The following is a 17,605-nucleotide window of genomic DNA, read 5'->3' on the forward strand; positions in this document are numbered from 1 at the left end:
CTTGTTCAGATCGTCTAGTGACTAGGCAGTAATGTACACAAGAAAGCATAAACTCCCTGCAATCTGTAGAATTAGGCAATAAAAAAACCCAAGCACTTCATATCAAATAAGAATACTTTTAGAACAATAAGTATAATTATTTAGCCCAACTACTTGAACTTTGCTATTTGAGATATTGTCTTGTGATGTTGTTGGTCAGTTGATATTTATTTCATCCATCATAACTTTTAAAAGTCAGTACAAGTTACTGACTTTACCAGAGAGATACACATTATTCCACCCTACTTTACAGTTTGTTCCAAACAGAAGAACGAGGAAATGTTACTTATCTTAATACTTAAGCCTGTTTGCACATATGGAAATAGCTGAACCATTTTTTTAAGACCTGCATGGAAGAAGCTAAAGGCCATGGTAACCGCAGAACACAAAACAAAGACAACAAGAAAACCATTCTCATTGGAAAGCACTTGCCATTCAGCTGTGCAGCATGTGTAGTATTCAGTTTCCAAGGCATAGTTATCACTAAAAAGATGAATTCTGAATAATCTGAAAACTCAGGATACAATCACTGCAGTGGACAGAAGTTTAAACCTATAACGCTAAACTCTTCAATAAGTTGCCTTAATATTAACTTCCAATTTAACTTCTAAATTCACTGTGGCACCTTGGAAGGAACAATGCCTTTAATACTTCTTGCTTCAGTGCTAAACAGGATGACACAGCCCTTCCTCTCAAGACTGAAGTCCACCAAGAAAGTTAAACGTCTAGGAAAACAAAAACACTGGAGTGTTGTTTTTCCATGTTAGTGCATAAGCACTTTTAATAGTAACAGGATTCAAGTTTAGCTGATATGCTGTCTCACAGAATGGAAATAAACAGCTTCAATTTGGAGGACCAACAGCACCTTAAGCAAGTGTATTAATTATACTTATAAATTAGAGACAAGTTTTGGCCTCTAGAAGACCAAGATAGTAAGCCAGACGACAAGAATGAACTCTTGTCAAGTGACACTCAAACTAATATACAAAATCTGAGTAAAATCAAATGAAGACAAGCTCATGGTTCTGAGACTGGCATTGTAAGGAACTCTTACCTCGCATCCTTACAGATTAGTACAGTATTATGAAAACTGGAAAAACCACAAGCTTTGGTAGGACTTTTGTCAGGCTCCTAATACACAGGAACTAAAAGTAACATGAGTTAGTTAACTTTTTAAGCTACAACATATCAATAGTTTCTATACACTCCTGAAGAAGTTGAGTTACCAGAAAAAAACAGCACCTATTAACTAAGCCAAATTAAAGTCAAAAGAATTAATATCTCTCAGTATTACAGAAAAAAGTCCCACCAAAACAAGGCTTTCAGAATTTCAGTTTAAATGCTTTTGATATTTTACTGAAATTGTAGTACATACATTTGAACCAGAATAACTGTCAGAAGATGAAACAGAATTCTACATTAAGCATTGATTTATAACTGTTAAGACAGTAACAGAGCATTACAGTTTTTAAGACGCCCTTTTTAAGCAACTACAGTGATGGGAACACTACTCCAATACAGCTGTGTTCAGTCTCAAACCAAGACACGGGCAGTGGTATTTGGCATAAGGCATCTACAGACAGCAAGTGCAGTTTTTACAAGGCTGATGTGGGGAAGTAAAAAAATAAAATAAAAAAATCAAATAAACTGTAATTATTGTAGAAGCATACTAGAACTATCAACTATCAAGCTACAGGATTATATCATATTCTAGAGAAGACAGAAATAATGACTAAAAGGCACAACCTTCCCTACTGCTGCTTCTCTTCAGCAAATTATGTCACCTAAATAAGGAGACTGCCTCATTATTTCTGATTTAGCAGTAGTCTGGAATATTAAATGAAGCATAGAGTTTAATTCAGTTTCTTGGACAGGACATAATCATAACACAGCTGAAACTGGATAAAAGAAATCTGGAGATGCTGTCTCCTTATTTAGCTCTGCTCCACTAAGCAACTGGCCAGCACTAGAGAGTGAACATAAGCAGGAACTTGGGTGTGTGGGTAAGTAAACATTTTGTCACTGTTATGTACATTTCACATGGCTGAAATGAACCATGAGAAGTCATTCAGCACTCATCACACAACATCTTAAGATCTTAGGAAGCTAAGCAGAATACACACTCTAAAAAGAGAAAGAATAGAAAATATAAACATATTTCAACATAAAAAAACCCAAGTAGTGAGAGCAGGTGACTTCTTAATACAGGACTTGTACAGACACAAGAGTTCTATTAAAGATTTTTCTGGGGAGGTAGCATATGCCAAAGTACTTATAATAATACTTCAAGAAATGGAAAACATTACCTTTGGCTTAGGGCTTTAAGCTAGGTCTTACAAGATCCAAAAGGCCTGTTTTTTGAGGCTGGACAGATTTCTGCACTCTGATAGGATTAAAGACTCCCATTTATTTTATATTTAACTCAGATTTAAAAAAATAACAAACCACACACAATCAGAACCAATCAACCAAAAAAACACAATCAAACTTAAGTTCTATTATTAGAGGCATAAACTATGATCATAGATGTATGATCAAGCAAAACAAAAAACCCATCCTTCTCTAAGTTAGACACTACAAACGCAAACTCTAGTCTAAAGTTTTGACAGCTCACAGTGACACTTTGCTATCAGAACTTGCATCAAGACAAATCATATACTGATTTGACAGAATAAATGTACTAATACTGGGCTTTTTTATTTATAAGGATTTAGTTCATATTAGTACTTAAAACTTCACTCTGTGAATATTTAAGCTTACAGTAGCAGCAAGACTGACACAGGCCTAAGATATCAACCAGCAGTTTAGGCAAAAAGATCTTTCCCAAATGCAAGGAGGTTAAAGAACTTTACATGAGCCATACTGGTTTCTGACAACAGGTAAACCTGCCCTTGAAACATTTCACAAGGAACATGACCAATTGCCTGGGGACTCCTGAAAACCAGTGATCACAAACTGCTGCAGGCAGTTTGTGAATTCTCAGATGGAGGATTAGAAAAAACACCTTAAATATAAATAGCTTCCTGGGGTTTATTGCTCACTTCCGTTGATTTCTTTTGTGATATCCATCTCTTCCACCATCAAAGTAACCTTAGTGTAACTGAAGATACAGTTAATCATTATTTGTACTTTAAATTTTCTTCCCTGTTTCAGCCATTACATGCTTACATCTTGTCTGAAAAACTGAATCCAACTCTAAATTTAATTTAAGATTTCAGATTACTGCTAAATCAAAAATAATCCAGAGAGAATTTATTTTAAATTTAGCCATTCTCAGCAGACATATTCCTAAGTGCTCTGCACCAGTTCAGCTTAAATCAACCAAATTAAGCTGATGCAATTTTTGAAAACATTCAGTGCTGTGCCCAAGAGGCTCAACAATTCCCCAAGGAAGAACAGGTGTACAACCCTAATCCTAATTTGCATCAGTAACCACAGACAACACTGAAAAGTTTAGTGCAAAGCTTGGCATAGGATCCTAGTAAGATTTAGCCTGAGGAAATCACTCTATATAAAGAAAAAGAAACAAAAGACTACAGAACAGACCAGAAAGAGATGAACTCTACAGGCCAAGAGGAAAGCTAAGAACAGGAAGACACTGCAATGTGTGACTGCCAAGATCAGACTTTGGAACCCTCACAGATCCACTAATATCAGCAACTTCATTTTTGTAAACACGCTTTATCAATAATAAGTGGAACATTCTTGAAATTTATACATGGCAATTCAAAGTTAACCTCTGTCAACTAGGAAAGGTAAGTGAAATCTGATTTTTTGTTCAGGTACCTTCAAATAAATGGGACAGTCTCGCATTCTAGAGTTACATATCTAATAATTTTTTTTTCCTGAAAAAAAAACAAGTAATGGATGGTTTTTTATTATAAAATTCTCTTGTCAGAATGAATGCAGTGAAGTTCTTCTGATTAATAATGCTCATTATTTTATCTGAGGATCCATTCTATTTGCAATGCTCAACAGCCTCAGATATTCTCACAAACTGTTTCTTCATCTATACAACAGACTAGACTCCAACATTTCTAAATGCCATCAGCTTGCAAGCAGGGCCCACCTGAAACACAGTAAAGCAGAAAGTTTTACTCAGCAACCACAAGCATGACCTCAAAGCACAGTAGTCCCCTCATTTTACAGACACTACATATACATTAGCTAGAGGGTAAGTACCATGTTTCCCTAAAGCTGATTCACTTTTACTTTATATTTCGGTCCTATTAAAATTCCTGTCAACAGCTACAGACTTCCAAAACCAATTACATTGCTAAGAAGTACTTCATTCTGTGTATCACCCATATCTCCACAAGATCTGTTCTGGGTAAGAGAAACAGTGATACCTGTAATTGTTAACTTAAGCAAGCATCCTCATACAGGAGACACTTGTGGTTATTAACGTTCTGGAGCCTCACTAGAACAGCTAGGTTTCAGGATAGTTAAGAAATGTCCAGAATAGACTTTCTGTTTGAAATATAACACAAAGCTATCTGTGCTACATAAAACTTTCCCATTAGCAGCTCTTCATGTCTTCAGCATCTGCTGGGACAGTGGTGCCTGGATGGCTGACATTCTTAGTGTGCGCAGCATCTCTGGGGACAGTGGTGTCCATGGTACAAACAATTCTCCCAGCAGGGAGAGATCTCTGAAGACAGTAGACCTAGTGTTACATTAATCTTCGCAGCATCTGTGCAGACTTACCACAGCCATACTAAATAATATATCACAGCATCTGTATTGTCCACTCACCACAAACGGTATCAAAAACTATCGTAGGCCAACAGCCCACCAAAATTAGGAAAAAAACCCCAAAAAATACAGAAGATGTATGCAATTTTATTTTATTAAATACATCAGTCTTCAAAGACCACTTCTGCTCCAGGAGACTTAAGTGTAATGAGCCATCTCTTCAGAAGCCTTCTTCTACATTTCTGCTCCTTTAAAAAGGCTACTCATTTTTGAAATCCATCACTTGTTTCAATACTTATTTTGTTAATCCTTAAAAATACACTACTTTTCAGTCTTGATATCTTTAGTATGTTATACTCATACACCGTAAATAAAGAACTCCAGTTTTTAGAATTAAAAATACCTAAGATTAAGTCTCTTATTCAGCTCTTCTAGCAACAGGGTACATGTGTGGGCTGAGTTTTTTGCATTGATAAGGAAATCTTCAGTTTTTCACTATACTGTATCCCTGATATAACACTTCTAATGTCTACTTGAAACATTAAGTTCTGAATTAATTTCTGTCTTACAAGATTACAACTACAGCACACTTTTACAATGCAGAAAAGTAGATGCTTATCAACATGCCATCCATGGCTGAATATTTAAAATTCAGGAGTAAGGGCATTCTAAATTGAGATAACCAACCCATGACTTAAAAAAATAACCTGTCTTTGCTCTCTTCAAGCCGCCATTTTCCATTGTATAAGTTCACTACAAGGACAGCACAGAAATCTACCTCGTTAGAGGCCTTTATCAGCTTACAATTGTTGTCCCCTTAGATTTTCACCTAAAGTTTCTCCCAATCTCCACTTGACTTGTCCAGTATCCTCTAAGACTGACATACTACACAGGGTACACTGGAATATTTTTCTGAAGGACAGAGACAAGTACATGTTTTTCAGTAGAATGTGGCAATATGTGTCCGATTTTGAACTAACAACCTAAAAAGAAATAAACATGGAAGTAAGCATATTGACCTTTCTAGTAAATTAAGCCCTAGATTATTTAAGTTAGGGCAAAATAAGGAATAGAAGTTATTAGTTTAGCAGTGAGAAAGTATTTAAGGCTATAGAGCCTCAAAAAACCTGCCTTGTCAAATAATAATACATCTAAGCAACTACCTTAAATATAATGAAAAAAAGCAAATTGATTTTGGACAAACCATTTAATAAATGTGGTTTAAAGTAAAGCCTGCCAAAATTCTTGTAAGGCCTGTTGTCTCAGATGAAGTACCATGCACCTGCTCAGTTTATGCTAATACTCCTACACACCCATTCACTTGTATAATTAACTGTGCATAAATTAATAGCTGTCAAGTGGTTTGAGGCCAGATGTTTGATTTTCTAAGGTGTTCAAATGAAATAAAATGTTTAGAAATGGACTAAACTGAACAGCTATTCTACATTGCATTCTGGTTTTATTACTTTGCCAGTAGACTATGCATTAACTACTTTTCACAAGGAGTTTAAGCTAAATTTACTCCAGAAACTGCACAACATTAAAAGAAAGGCAACCTGCCACTAAGTCAAAAGTTCAGTTCAGCAGCACTTCAGGAAGTTTAAGAGTGGCGTCAACAGAGCAGATATGCAATAAGAAAAAAAAAATCACCTGTAACAAAACACCTTTACAACACCCTTAAGAGCCGTATAATACTACTTTATGTTCCTGAGCTGAAATTCCACCCTTTGAAGTCCCCTCCTGAGCAGCTAGGTATGTAGTACTGCTCTAAGAGGTATGTACACATTGCATCCACCAAAACCATAGAACTTTACTCTCAAACTTGGTATGTTCCATAAATTACACGTTGGCAAGAGAAATCAAAACAGCAAGTGCCCTCCCTAGCTAGAGGGGCCTCAAACTCTAGAAATGGGAGACCACAAGCGTAGGACTGCTCTTCCTAGTCTCTATCCAGCTGACAGTTGTAGGTTTTCTGTGAAAGAGGGTCTCCGAGTGGGCACCTGTGGTACACCACACTTTTAATCCGCCTATGCCGATCCCAACTTACCTACTCAGCTGTATATACAAAATCTTGCACTGCTGGCAGCTCCTCCTCCAAAGGCGGCTGGAAGTCTTTTTTGGAGCCTGAGGGCTCTTAGGTTTGGGCTCTGCAGTTCCTTATGGGCAGACACTCCCACCAGTGAGGTAGCAGCACGCAGAAGCAGCTAGAAAGTTTGCCACAATCTCTACCTTCCCCTACAATTTGCTCCTCTCCCAGCCTCAGCCTCTTCTCCCTCCTGGCGAAAGGGACCGGTTTAAGGGCGTCGGCGGAGGGGCCGCTTCTCGCAGAGGTTTCCTGCCTCAGCAGTGCCGCAGCTGGAAAGGCTCTCCCGCTGGAGGGCGGCTCCGGCCCGGGGGGCGCCGGGGGCAGCGCTCGCTCGGGGCTGCGGCCACCGCCGTGTTTGCCGCGAGCCTCATGCTCGCCGCGGTGCTCCCTGACATCATTCATTCTGCTACGCGTACGCCCGCCCACGCCATTTCCAAGCAGTGACTCACCCCGGCGCTGCCGCCGCCGCCGCCGTCCGGGGCAGGGCCGGCCGGACCGGCCGGGCCTCTCGGAGCCCCCGCCCGCCGCGCAAGGTGCCGGCCCCGCCCGCCCGCCCGCGCGGCCCACGACGCGCGCCTCTGCGCGCGCGCGCCACCCGCCGCCCCCTGCTGGCGGGGCCGCCCGCCCGCCCCGCCCCGCGCCCCCCTGCCATGGCCGCCCCGCCCCGCGCCCCCCTGCCACGCCCGCCCGCTGCTCTGCTCGCGCAACCCCGCACGGCTCTCTCGGGGGACGGCTCCGTCCCGCTGCCGCCGGGCAAGGGCCACGCTAACCCACTGAAGGGGGCACCGACACCCGCCCTGCCCAGCCTGAAACGCCTACTCCGGGAAGGGCACCGCCCGCGGCCAGCGCGGGGGCAGGTGCCGGGGCCGCCCCCGCAGCCGGCCCACAGCCGAGCGCCGCCGCCCTCCGCAGCGACGCGCTTCCCGCTTTTGCTGGGGGATTTGATTTCCCCAAACCTGCTCAAGTGACGGATGACTGTCACTGAAACCCCCTGCCTCTCAAGTGTTTCACCCTCGCCTCTGGACTTGGCTTTTCTTGGGGGTTTGTTTGGCTTTTTTTTTTTTTTTTGCGCTGGGTAGAGGACTATTTCCCCCCCCCCCCCCCCCCACCTTTGTTTCCAAAAGAGTTTTGCCCATCACTACGTAGAAGCCAGATTTTGCTGGGAGTTTTCCAGTGTAAGAAACACGTGATTGGCGGGGGAGGAAGGGAGGGGAAGGTGTCAACTCATCCTCACCGAAACTCCGGCCGATACACACCTGTCCTGCCTTAGTCACCCGGCTGCAGCGCCGAGCGGGCGCATGACAGAGCGGCGGCCCGGCACACAACCCCGCGATCGAGGAAGGCACCTGACCCTCTGTTCGTCACACCCCTGGAAAGCCCCCTTCACCCAGCTATTGGCTATTCTGCTTGGGTTGCCCGCACTTTGTTTTTTTCCACAAAAGCTTGGGGGAAGGGAAGAGAGAATCTGCTTTATTCCAGCACAGAGTGGAAAAATTTTCCACACTCAGATTTCTGTAGGACAGGGAAACTACCCTGGTCCAAAGGTGACAGCCAGGACACTGCTACAGATAGAATGCCAGGATTTCCAAGTTTTATCTCCTGCAGGCTTAATGCAAATAGTCGCTTATAACCTGATAAACAATTCAGCAAGGCTACTTCTGTTCCTGTTGCTAGGTGAATGAACATACATACCTGTAGTGCTGAACCAAAGAGGCTGGAACCCCACAGCCCTCTTTACTGCCACTGTAATCTCCCCGCCCACCAGCCCTCCAATACTCCTAAACAGGTAATGCTTCCTTTAAAATAAAATCTGAAGGGAAAGAAAAAAGGTACCATGGGTAGGGCATTTGTTTTTAGCTGATTACAGAGATATCTACATATTGGATACACAATCACATGCATGCCTTTGCAGTATCTTACTTCAAGCTGTTATACAGAGAAGATAATAACAGACAGTAACATATCAAGAGTAGAAATAGTAATGCAAGTGAATAAAAAAGTATCTACAGTCAAAGTAAAGTACAGCAAAGGCTACACAGAGGCCTCCTCTAGTTTTGCTTAATTAAAGAAAAGCCACTGAAGAAAGGTTAAAAGCAGCAACTGGAAACTTCAGTGGCATTTTTCCAAATTATTTAGATGAGTAAGCTGACACACTGGAATTACTCTTAAATAATAATATCTGGAGTACTGCATTTGAGTACGTAAAAAAGAGCAGAACATTTTCTTACACTGTTCAAGACTACACTTCACACCCAACCCACAAGCCCATCCATGCAGATGAGAGGTTGAAGTGTAGAGCCCAGGGATGAATCTCTGAGGAGCAACTTCCAGGAGAGGGTCTTGAACTAATCTGGTAAGAACTGCTTGCAAGTCCTGCATAACAACAAACCTTCAAAAGCAAGCAACAAATTTTTGAAGTCACAAAAGTTGCCAGAGGAAATAGCAGCACATATCTTGAACTTTAAATTAAACTAAATTGACTTCAGAAGATTGTTTTCAGACAGGAATTAAGTGAGAGATAACAAGACTTACATAACCTATTTTGAGGAAAAAGAAACCTTGCACATACAGGATTCCATAGAAAGACACACAAGTGACATTCCCCTTCACCTCCCAGGGAGGCAGATGAGAGGGAGAGAACACAAAAACAGAGCTTTGAGGGGAAAAAAAATTACTGTTCCTTTCACTTGGAACAAACCCAGCATCCTTTTTCATTACTGTTTACTTTTTCCCCCTTTCATGAGATCAGCAGGGATATTATTGGAAACAGTAATTCTATAAACGAACACAGCCAGCTTGTGCATTAAAATTCTGACTATTTCCAAAGAGACACTTGTGCAGTTTTCAGAAGCAACTACCACCAGAATCCTGCTTAGTCCTACCGTAGCAGAACTGAAGCTGCATGATTTGGTTTATGGTGGAGAAAACCAAGAACCATACAGAAATTTCTAGTTCAAGCTGACTTTACAGTTTATAGACAGAATAAACAATACTACTACTAAAAAAAACCAAAAAAACTGTTTTTGTTTTTTTTTGCGTAGCCAAGCCTTAGCAGAATTCTGTGCAGAAACTGATGGGCAAAACTATGTACCTGTGCTCAGCCTAAATAGTTTCAGAACTAATTAACCATATAAGTACCTAAGTTCTTAGGAGCTCACATATATTTGTATAATTTATTCTAGCTATGTTAAGGGCAGATTAAAACCTATATATTTTATATTGAAGCATGCCATACATGCCCATAATTACAGTCACTTCCTTGCCTTTTCTTCAAGTAGCATATAAATCAGGGTAATCCTGCAGACTACTTCTATTCAGGTCTAACATTAATATTCTGTACCCTGGTACTCATGGCAGCCCTACTATATCTGTGAAGGTGCTAGCTGATACTTCTACCTTAAAACAGATGGAGTAACTCCAGAATGATTTATTATTCCCACCCAATTATGAAAAGAGTAAAAAACACTAAACCCCTATATAGGTAGATTATACCGTGAAGATTCTTCATCAGTCTACACTTCCTAAATTTTTAAACACCCCCTAACAAAAATAAGTTCCACAGTTTTTGAATTGGATCCATTTTATCAATGAAATGAATTCTAGGTCTCCAGATTACTATTTTTGATCAGTTCACTAGCTCTTTTTCAACATCAAGGAACCAGGATAAAGCTTACCTTGTAAATTCACCGTTAATGTCACTAATTTTTGGCAACTGAACAAGTAGATGAAAAGATAAGCCACAATAGAAATCATAGGACAAGTTTTTCCATCACTCCTTCATAAGCACCAGTTCCAAAGTACACAGTCCTGCCCTACTACTGGAGGAGCTGGGGCCTTATGAAACACATCTATAAATCACCACAGATGGATCAAGCACAAATTCACCTGCTTAGATAGCAAGCCTACCTTAAGAGGTCAACCCCTGAAAAATAAATTAGGGAAAAAAAAAAAAAACAAAAAAAAAAACAGGAAAAAAAAGCGCCACCAAACAAAGAAGACTACTACTTATTATCAAGCACAAGACTGCCAAGCCGAGCACTGCCATACTAAGCACACAAACGTCGCTTTAGCGCTACCACCTCGCCCGAAGAACCCGCGAAGAAAGAAACCCCAGTGCCGCTCCCGCAGCTCAGCGGAGCCCACCAGGAAAGCGCTCCCCGCCGGCTGCCCGGGCTCGGCTGCCCGGGCTCGGCTGCCCGGGCTCGGCTGCCCGGGCTCGGCTGCCCGGGCTCACCTGCGGCCTCCTGCGCTGGCCCTGCTGCCCGAGTGCCGAGGCGCGGCTGCCGCCCGCCCTTCCCCAGCTTTCAAAGGAGGCGGGAAGCGGCGCCAGCCCAATGGCAGCGGAGCCCGCCCGCCCCGCAGGTGCCCGGCCGGGCGCAGCTGGGAGCGGCCGCCGCCGCCTCCAAGTCCGCTGCCAGCGGTGTCCGCCTTGGAGGCATCTCTGGAGACAGCAGATGCTTCCTCCAGCCACTTTCTTTCGACTTCCCGAGACTTCAGATCCGTGATTATTGTCTGCCATTCGCCTAACCTTGGTGCTTTACAGAGTTTACATTCCTCAAAAATTGCTGTATTAGCTGTTTTCATAAACAACAGTTAGGCAGAGATATTACGTTTTTAAAACTATTTTTTCAAGGACTTAGGTGTTATTGAGAACGTCCCTGGATAGTTTGAGGGGGAAAAATATGAAGCTTTGTGGAATTATATTCCTTGCTAAAGCTTATGATGAAAAAAAAAAAAAAAAAACAGATTTAGACTACAGATTTTTTTTAATAAAGCAGTAAGTTAAAAAACAAAGTTTTTACTTTTCTCTCACTATTTCACTTTCATAAGCAGAAAGAGTTGAACCTCAAATTTATCCTTTTTTTTTATCCCCTTTGGATATATTATGGGATCATAGAATCATAAAATCATAGAATGGTTATATCAAGGTCCAACACCCCTGCTGTGGTCAGGGACACCTTCCACTAGACCAGGTTGCTCAAAGCCCCATCCAGGGATGGGGCATCCACAACTTCCCTGGGCAACCTGTTCCAATGCTTTACCACCCCACAGGGAATAATTTTTTTCCTAATATAATTAGGGATGGGACAGAAGTGGGGGAGGAATGTCTGTTTTCTTGTTTGATTTTGGTAATTCTTTAAGTATTCAAACTATATGAAATCAGACAAGCCTTAGAAGCTGTGAGATAACAGGTCTTAGTTCAGTTTCTTTCAACCAGTTCCCTTAAAAACTGAAGCCAAAAATTGATTTTCTATTTAAAAATATATGCATCAAAAATCTCTGTCTCTAGCTTCAGAAAGCTTTCACAACAGTGGCATTTCAAGAAATGCTTTTCTTGTATGAAGCAAGGCTTTGGCAGAAATAGGAAGAGTCCAGGTACTTACTTGACAGAGGCTGTAGGGGGGAAATGAGAGATTGGGAACAATGAAAATAAAGTCTAATTGATCATCTCTATATGCATGCAAGGTGGGTGATTCTAGGAAACTAAATGCTGATGACACCAAGTTCGGTGAGGCTACTGACACACCTGAAGGACAGGACACCAACCAGAGGGGCCTAGGCAGGCTACAGAAGTAAGCCCATGGGAATCACATGAAGTGCAACAAGGCCAAGAGCAAGGTGCTGCCCCTGGGCTGAGGCAAGTCCCAGTACCAACACAGGCTGGGAGATGAACAGACCCAGAGCAGCCCTGCCGAGAAGGACTTGGGGTGCTGGTGGTGACAGGACGGACATGGCCCAGCAATGGAGTCATGACTCACAGCCCAGGGAGCCAAACCTGTCCTGGGCTGCATCCAGAGCAGCGTGGGCAGCAGGGACAGGGAGGGGATTCTGCCCCTCTGCTCTGCTCTGCTCTGCTCTGCTGAGACCCCACCTGCAGGGCTGCATCAGCTCCAGGGTGCCCAGAACAGGAAGGACATGGACCTGTTGAAGCAAGTCCAGAGAAGGCCACCAAGTCACCAGGGAAATGGAGCACATCTCCAGTGAGGAAAGGTTGAGAAAAAGGTTGGGATTCTTCAGCCTGGAAAAGAGAAGGCTTCAATGTGACCTAATTGTTGCCTTCCAGAACCTGAAAGAAACTTACAGAAAAGATGAGGGAAGATTATTTACAAGTGCATGTAGTGCAAGGATAAGGGTGAATGGGTTTAAATTGAAACAGAGTATGTTTAGTTTAGATATTAGGAAAAAACATCTTTACTGTGAGGGTGGTGGAGTACAGGAACAGGCTGCTCATCCACAGGGAAGCTGTGGATGCCCCATCCCTGGAGGTATTCAAGGCCAGGTTGGATGGGGCTCTGAGCAGCCTGGTCTAATTGAAAGTGTCCCTGCCCACAGGGATCTTCAAGATCCCAATACAAGTCAAACCATTCCATGATTCTAGGAAGCTGCATCAAGCAGAGGTATGGGAAGTATTCTCAGTCTCCTTTGGAAAAGAGGTAACACTTTTGTCAACAACTAGAAGATCAGAAAGATTATGCTAGGCAACTAAAAAGACTTATTAAAGCTTTTCTGTAACATCATAAGGATTTCTGGATATGATAGTAAATGCATGAAAAATAAGACAAGACTGCTGTGCTATAACAATTGTCACAAAATCAGCTGACAGGTGAATTAGCCCATTTTCTTTGCTACTCAGCCTTATCTACTGTATCTTCTCTTCATCCTCCTGGAATAGCCTTCTCTCTAACTCCTCTGATCCCATCCTACCCATGTAACTTTCTTTTAATTTCTCACCATTGGGGTTTTTTGGTTTTTTTTTTTTTTTTTGCAGCAGTCCTATATTCTGAAACAGAATAGTTGGGCTAAACCTCTGACTACTAGACAACCTACTCTTCAACAAAAAGTTTATCAGGCTTTTCTCCAGTAATGCAAAACAGGAAACCATTAATTTTAATATAAACTGAAGAGTAGCTGAACAGATCAATAGATTATCTCTATTTGTCTCTCTATGTGTGCTTTTTCTATGATGGAGAATTTTATCTGATTCAGCTGAATAAGGAGAAAAAATAGAGGGAAAAGGAAGTAAGACTGGTACATGAATGAGCAATACAAAACTCCTAAGATGTACCCCTCCCCACTGAAGTTTAGGAGCAATATAATTTTTCTATCATTATCTTACATTTGAGGATTCTATTAGTGTGAGGACTTTTTTTTAGCAAAAATTATTTTTAAACCTAAGCAGCTGACACAATTGCATGAGGGACAGGTGGCCTACTTTAAAAAAAAAAGTGACTGCTGTTATCATCTGAATATAAATTCTGTATGAAACACATGGAGGGTTCAAATGTACTAGGGTAACCTGTCTAATCTTCTGTCCTGGCTCTGATAGCACACAATGCAAGAAGCTTCAAAAAAGGCATAGGGATAATGTCAGTAAAAGCTGGGAAAAGGACAGAAAGGAGTAAAGCATCCTTCTGTCCTAGCTGCTTATCTCTTACCCTTCTAAAGGGGAAGAATAGAATCATTAGAATTGGAAAAGACCTCTAAGACCATCAAGTCCAACCATCCAACTAGCACGGTCACCATGTTCACCATTAAACCATGTCTTATAACACCTCACCCAGACATTTTTTGAATGCTTCCAGGGATGGTGCCTCCACTACTTTCCTGGGAAGTCTATTTCAATGAAATTTTTTTTTCTAATATTTAAGCTAAACCTTCTCTGATGCAATATGAGGACATTTCCTTTTGTTTCCTTTCTTCCTAGCATAACAGGAGATGCATTTTCTCCTTTTAAATAAAAAGACCAGCAACCAACAAGTAAATTTTAATGAAGTATGCACTTAACACCAGAAGATTGCTGCTTTTGATGCATTTTTCTTGTGGCTAAGTTGTGATACTCCTCAGTTATGTAAGACCTTAATACAATCCCATGCCTATTTGTCAAAGGGTTTAAAAAAGTTTGAGGAAAAATACCAGAAGGTGTACAAAATAGTTTTAAAAGAAATTTTGCTATTATTTTGCACTAGACTGTAGAATAAAGTTTGACTCTGAAAAATGGCTAAAAATGTCTAAAGACCTTCTGACAGATATCCTTCGATACGTGAATGAGTCATGAACCTCAAAGGTACAGAAGAAAAAGACAGAACTGACTCATATATCAATTCTGAATTTTAAATATTACATGCTTTTTTGATATGCTGTGTATTAGAAGTGCCTTAACATATCTTCTTTTTCACAGGACCCAAAAGATAAATGAGTTTGGTAAAAAGACATATGTAGACTTTTGTTTCACTGTATTTGAAATGTATTCAGAAGTAAATTGGTGCTTATTCTTACCTGGAAGCAAAATGCTCTAGTATCACTTATTAAAGTTGTGGCCATGAGATTTAGCACAAAGGCCATGGCTGAGAAAACAGTTTAATGGGTGATTTTTTAGACTGAAAAGCATTAAGTCTTTTTAAGTCTTTCAACCAGTTTCTATGTATCATCACACAGATATGATTAGATGGCTTCTGATGGTATGAAGCCAAGGGATCCGGGTATTGTTATGTCCTGCCAAATGGACATTTACTGTCATAAAAACATGTTCTAAAGTGTCTTTTCCTTTGATTCATGTTTTTAAATTGACTTGGAGGAGGGTGCAGAAAGAGTGAGTTATCATACAGGGAGAAGGGTTCTTCCTATCTGATAAGAAAAAGGCTGAAGTGTCTTCTCAAGTGTCTAGCTTGAGAAGACGGGCAGATCTCGGAACAGATGAGGAGGCTGATAGCTTTCCATGAAGTATCTCAATGGAAGACACAATACCACAGTTTTGACTTTTAGGTGCTACAAGTTTATACACAGGCAGACCTCTGAGATGTCTTCATTTTTAAGAGTCTAGGTTCTTGTTCTGCCCTTATAAATAAATCATGAGGAGTTGTAAATATAGATGTCTCCAAGTTTGCACACTCTAGGAAAGGCAATAGAAAGTAAGATGGAAATGGAAGTATATTCAGCAATCTGATGTTGATGGGAATCTTGTACCTAGTATAAATATAATTGATACTGATTAATTATGCACCAAGCTGATTTAGCATTGTGCCAGTTCAGGGATAGGCATAAAAAGTATGAAAGCATTAAAAATCCACAGTGTAATAGGCTTTGAAGAAGGAACTATACTGAAACCAGAAATAGGAGGATACTTAGCTTTCCTTAAGAGTACGAAGAAAAGCAAAGCATGTATTATATTCTGACTGGAGAGCAGTACTTCTTTCTGATTAAATAACAATGAGAAAATGGTGGCAGCCACTGCCCTCACAATAACATCCCTAGTAAGTTACTGACCAAACATAATTAATGAAAAGAAGAAGCTTTTTATACATGTTTGCCTGAACCAAAAGCAGCCTTTGTTTATCACCTCATAGAAATAACTCCAGGCAAGCATTTTTCTAGCCCATCAGGAAAACCTGCAGTACCTGTGGTCTCTTCTAAGGCAAAAAAAAAAAATAAATATATATATATATATCAAAGCCAAGAAAAAAACTCTCTGCAAATACCCAGTATGCACTCTCACTCAAATATCTTATTTCTACTCTGTTTGATACTTGTCTTTTCTAAATATTATTTAATAACTTTTTTCATTTCTTCACAAAATGTTGAGGGAGTGGCTAATGAGAATACCAGGAAAATATTGCAACAGAGAACTATGCCACAGTAGGCAGTCATGGCTAAATATGGTATTATGCTCACTGGGACCCCAGCTAGTCAGGACCTATTTCTTTACCTTTCTGCTGGGGCCTGGGACACATGTCAGCGGGGAATGGGACAAAGCACAGCATTGGAAAAGTATTTTCACATCACCCAAGAGTTTAAGTGGTGTCTATATAATGATTTTATGTTGCAGTGATTATACAAGTTGATTAAACATTGTATTTAGAGGTATTGAGGTTTTTTTTCATTCTCTTTTTAAAAACTATTGCTACTTAATTTGAAATGCCTTACTTTACACCTTAAGCTGTTGTTATTTTGCTGTCATATGGAGACAGGTAGAAGGACAAACTAGAAACAGTCCCTTATATATACATATATACACTTATTTGTGATTCTGACTCCTGTTACAGACATATTTTTAGATTTGGCACAGGATCCCTCCAGCAGCAAAAAAAATATTAAATCTGGCATATAAGGTAGAATACAAGTGTCTTATATTCCTTTTATTTCTGGAATCATCTGGGGATTAACATCCTTTGAACCAGAGAACTCTTGACTAAAAGGTCATAAGTTAACTTGGGCATCTTGGGAACACAAGAACTGGAGTCCACCAGTGGCCATTGTCAGTCACTTCTATTCCATTCATTTCCTATACATCACAATTTTTGTTTCCTGTATATTTATCTTAAAACAGTCACATTATTTACTGGTCATTTATACAATTACATTTTACATCTTATAATAGATTTGTGGCAATAACTTTTGTAGATAGTGAAGGTTTTATGCCACTATCCTTTAAAAAATGCCAAGTAGGCTAGGGCACAAATGGGATGAATGATGCTGACTGTGACTGCCCAACAAAGCTGAAGGAAATACATTTGTTCTGCTTAGCTACATTTTCCTTGAGACTACCAGAGTTACCTCTCACTTTCTGTCCTTTCAACTTCCTCCTCAAAGTTGAGACAACACTCAGTTCAGACTAGACGGCCCAGAGCTTTGTCCAGTTGGGTCTTGAATCCCTCCGAGACCTCACAGTCTCTCTGGGGAGCCTCCTCCAATACATTTTCCTTGTATCTAGCTGGAACTCCCTTTCTTGATTTCTGATTGCTGTTTCTCATTCTCTTTACTTGTCCCTCCATAGAGCCTGGCATCAGA

At 40.8% G+C, this 17,605-nt stretch overlaps 1 protein-coding gene across 5 annotated transcripts in view; it reads right to left on the reverse strand.

Moving 5' to 3' along the window:
* Positions 1–11,135, reverse strand: part of SGMS2 (sphingomyelin synthase 2) — a 44,308-nt gene extending 33,173 nt beyond the window's left edge. Inside the window, exon 1 of one of the 5 annotated variants that reach the window (XM_021525496.3) lies at positions 11,055–11,135. The gene's annotated coding sequence lies outside the window, so the exon portion shown is untranslated. The other 4 variants (XM_085578106.1, XM_021525497.3, XM_021525495.3 and 1 more) reach the window with 4 other exon arrangements.
* Positions 11,136–17,605: the final 6,470 nt, after the last annotated feature.

The sequence above is a fragment of the Lonchura striata genome, chromosome 4 (assembly GCF_050655825.1).
Source record: "Lonchura striata isolate lonStrDom1 chromosome 4, ASM5065582v1, whole genome shotgun sequence".
NCBI lineage: Eukaryota > Metazoa > Chordata > Aves > Passeriformes > Estrildidae > Lonchura > Lonchura striata.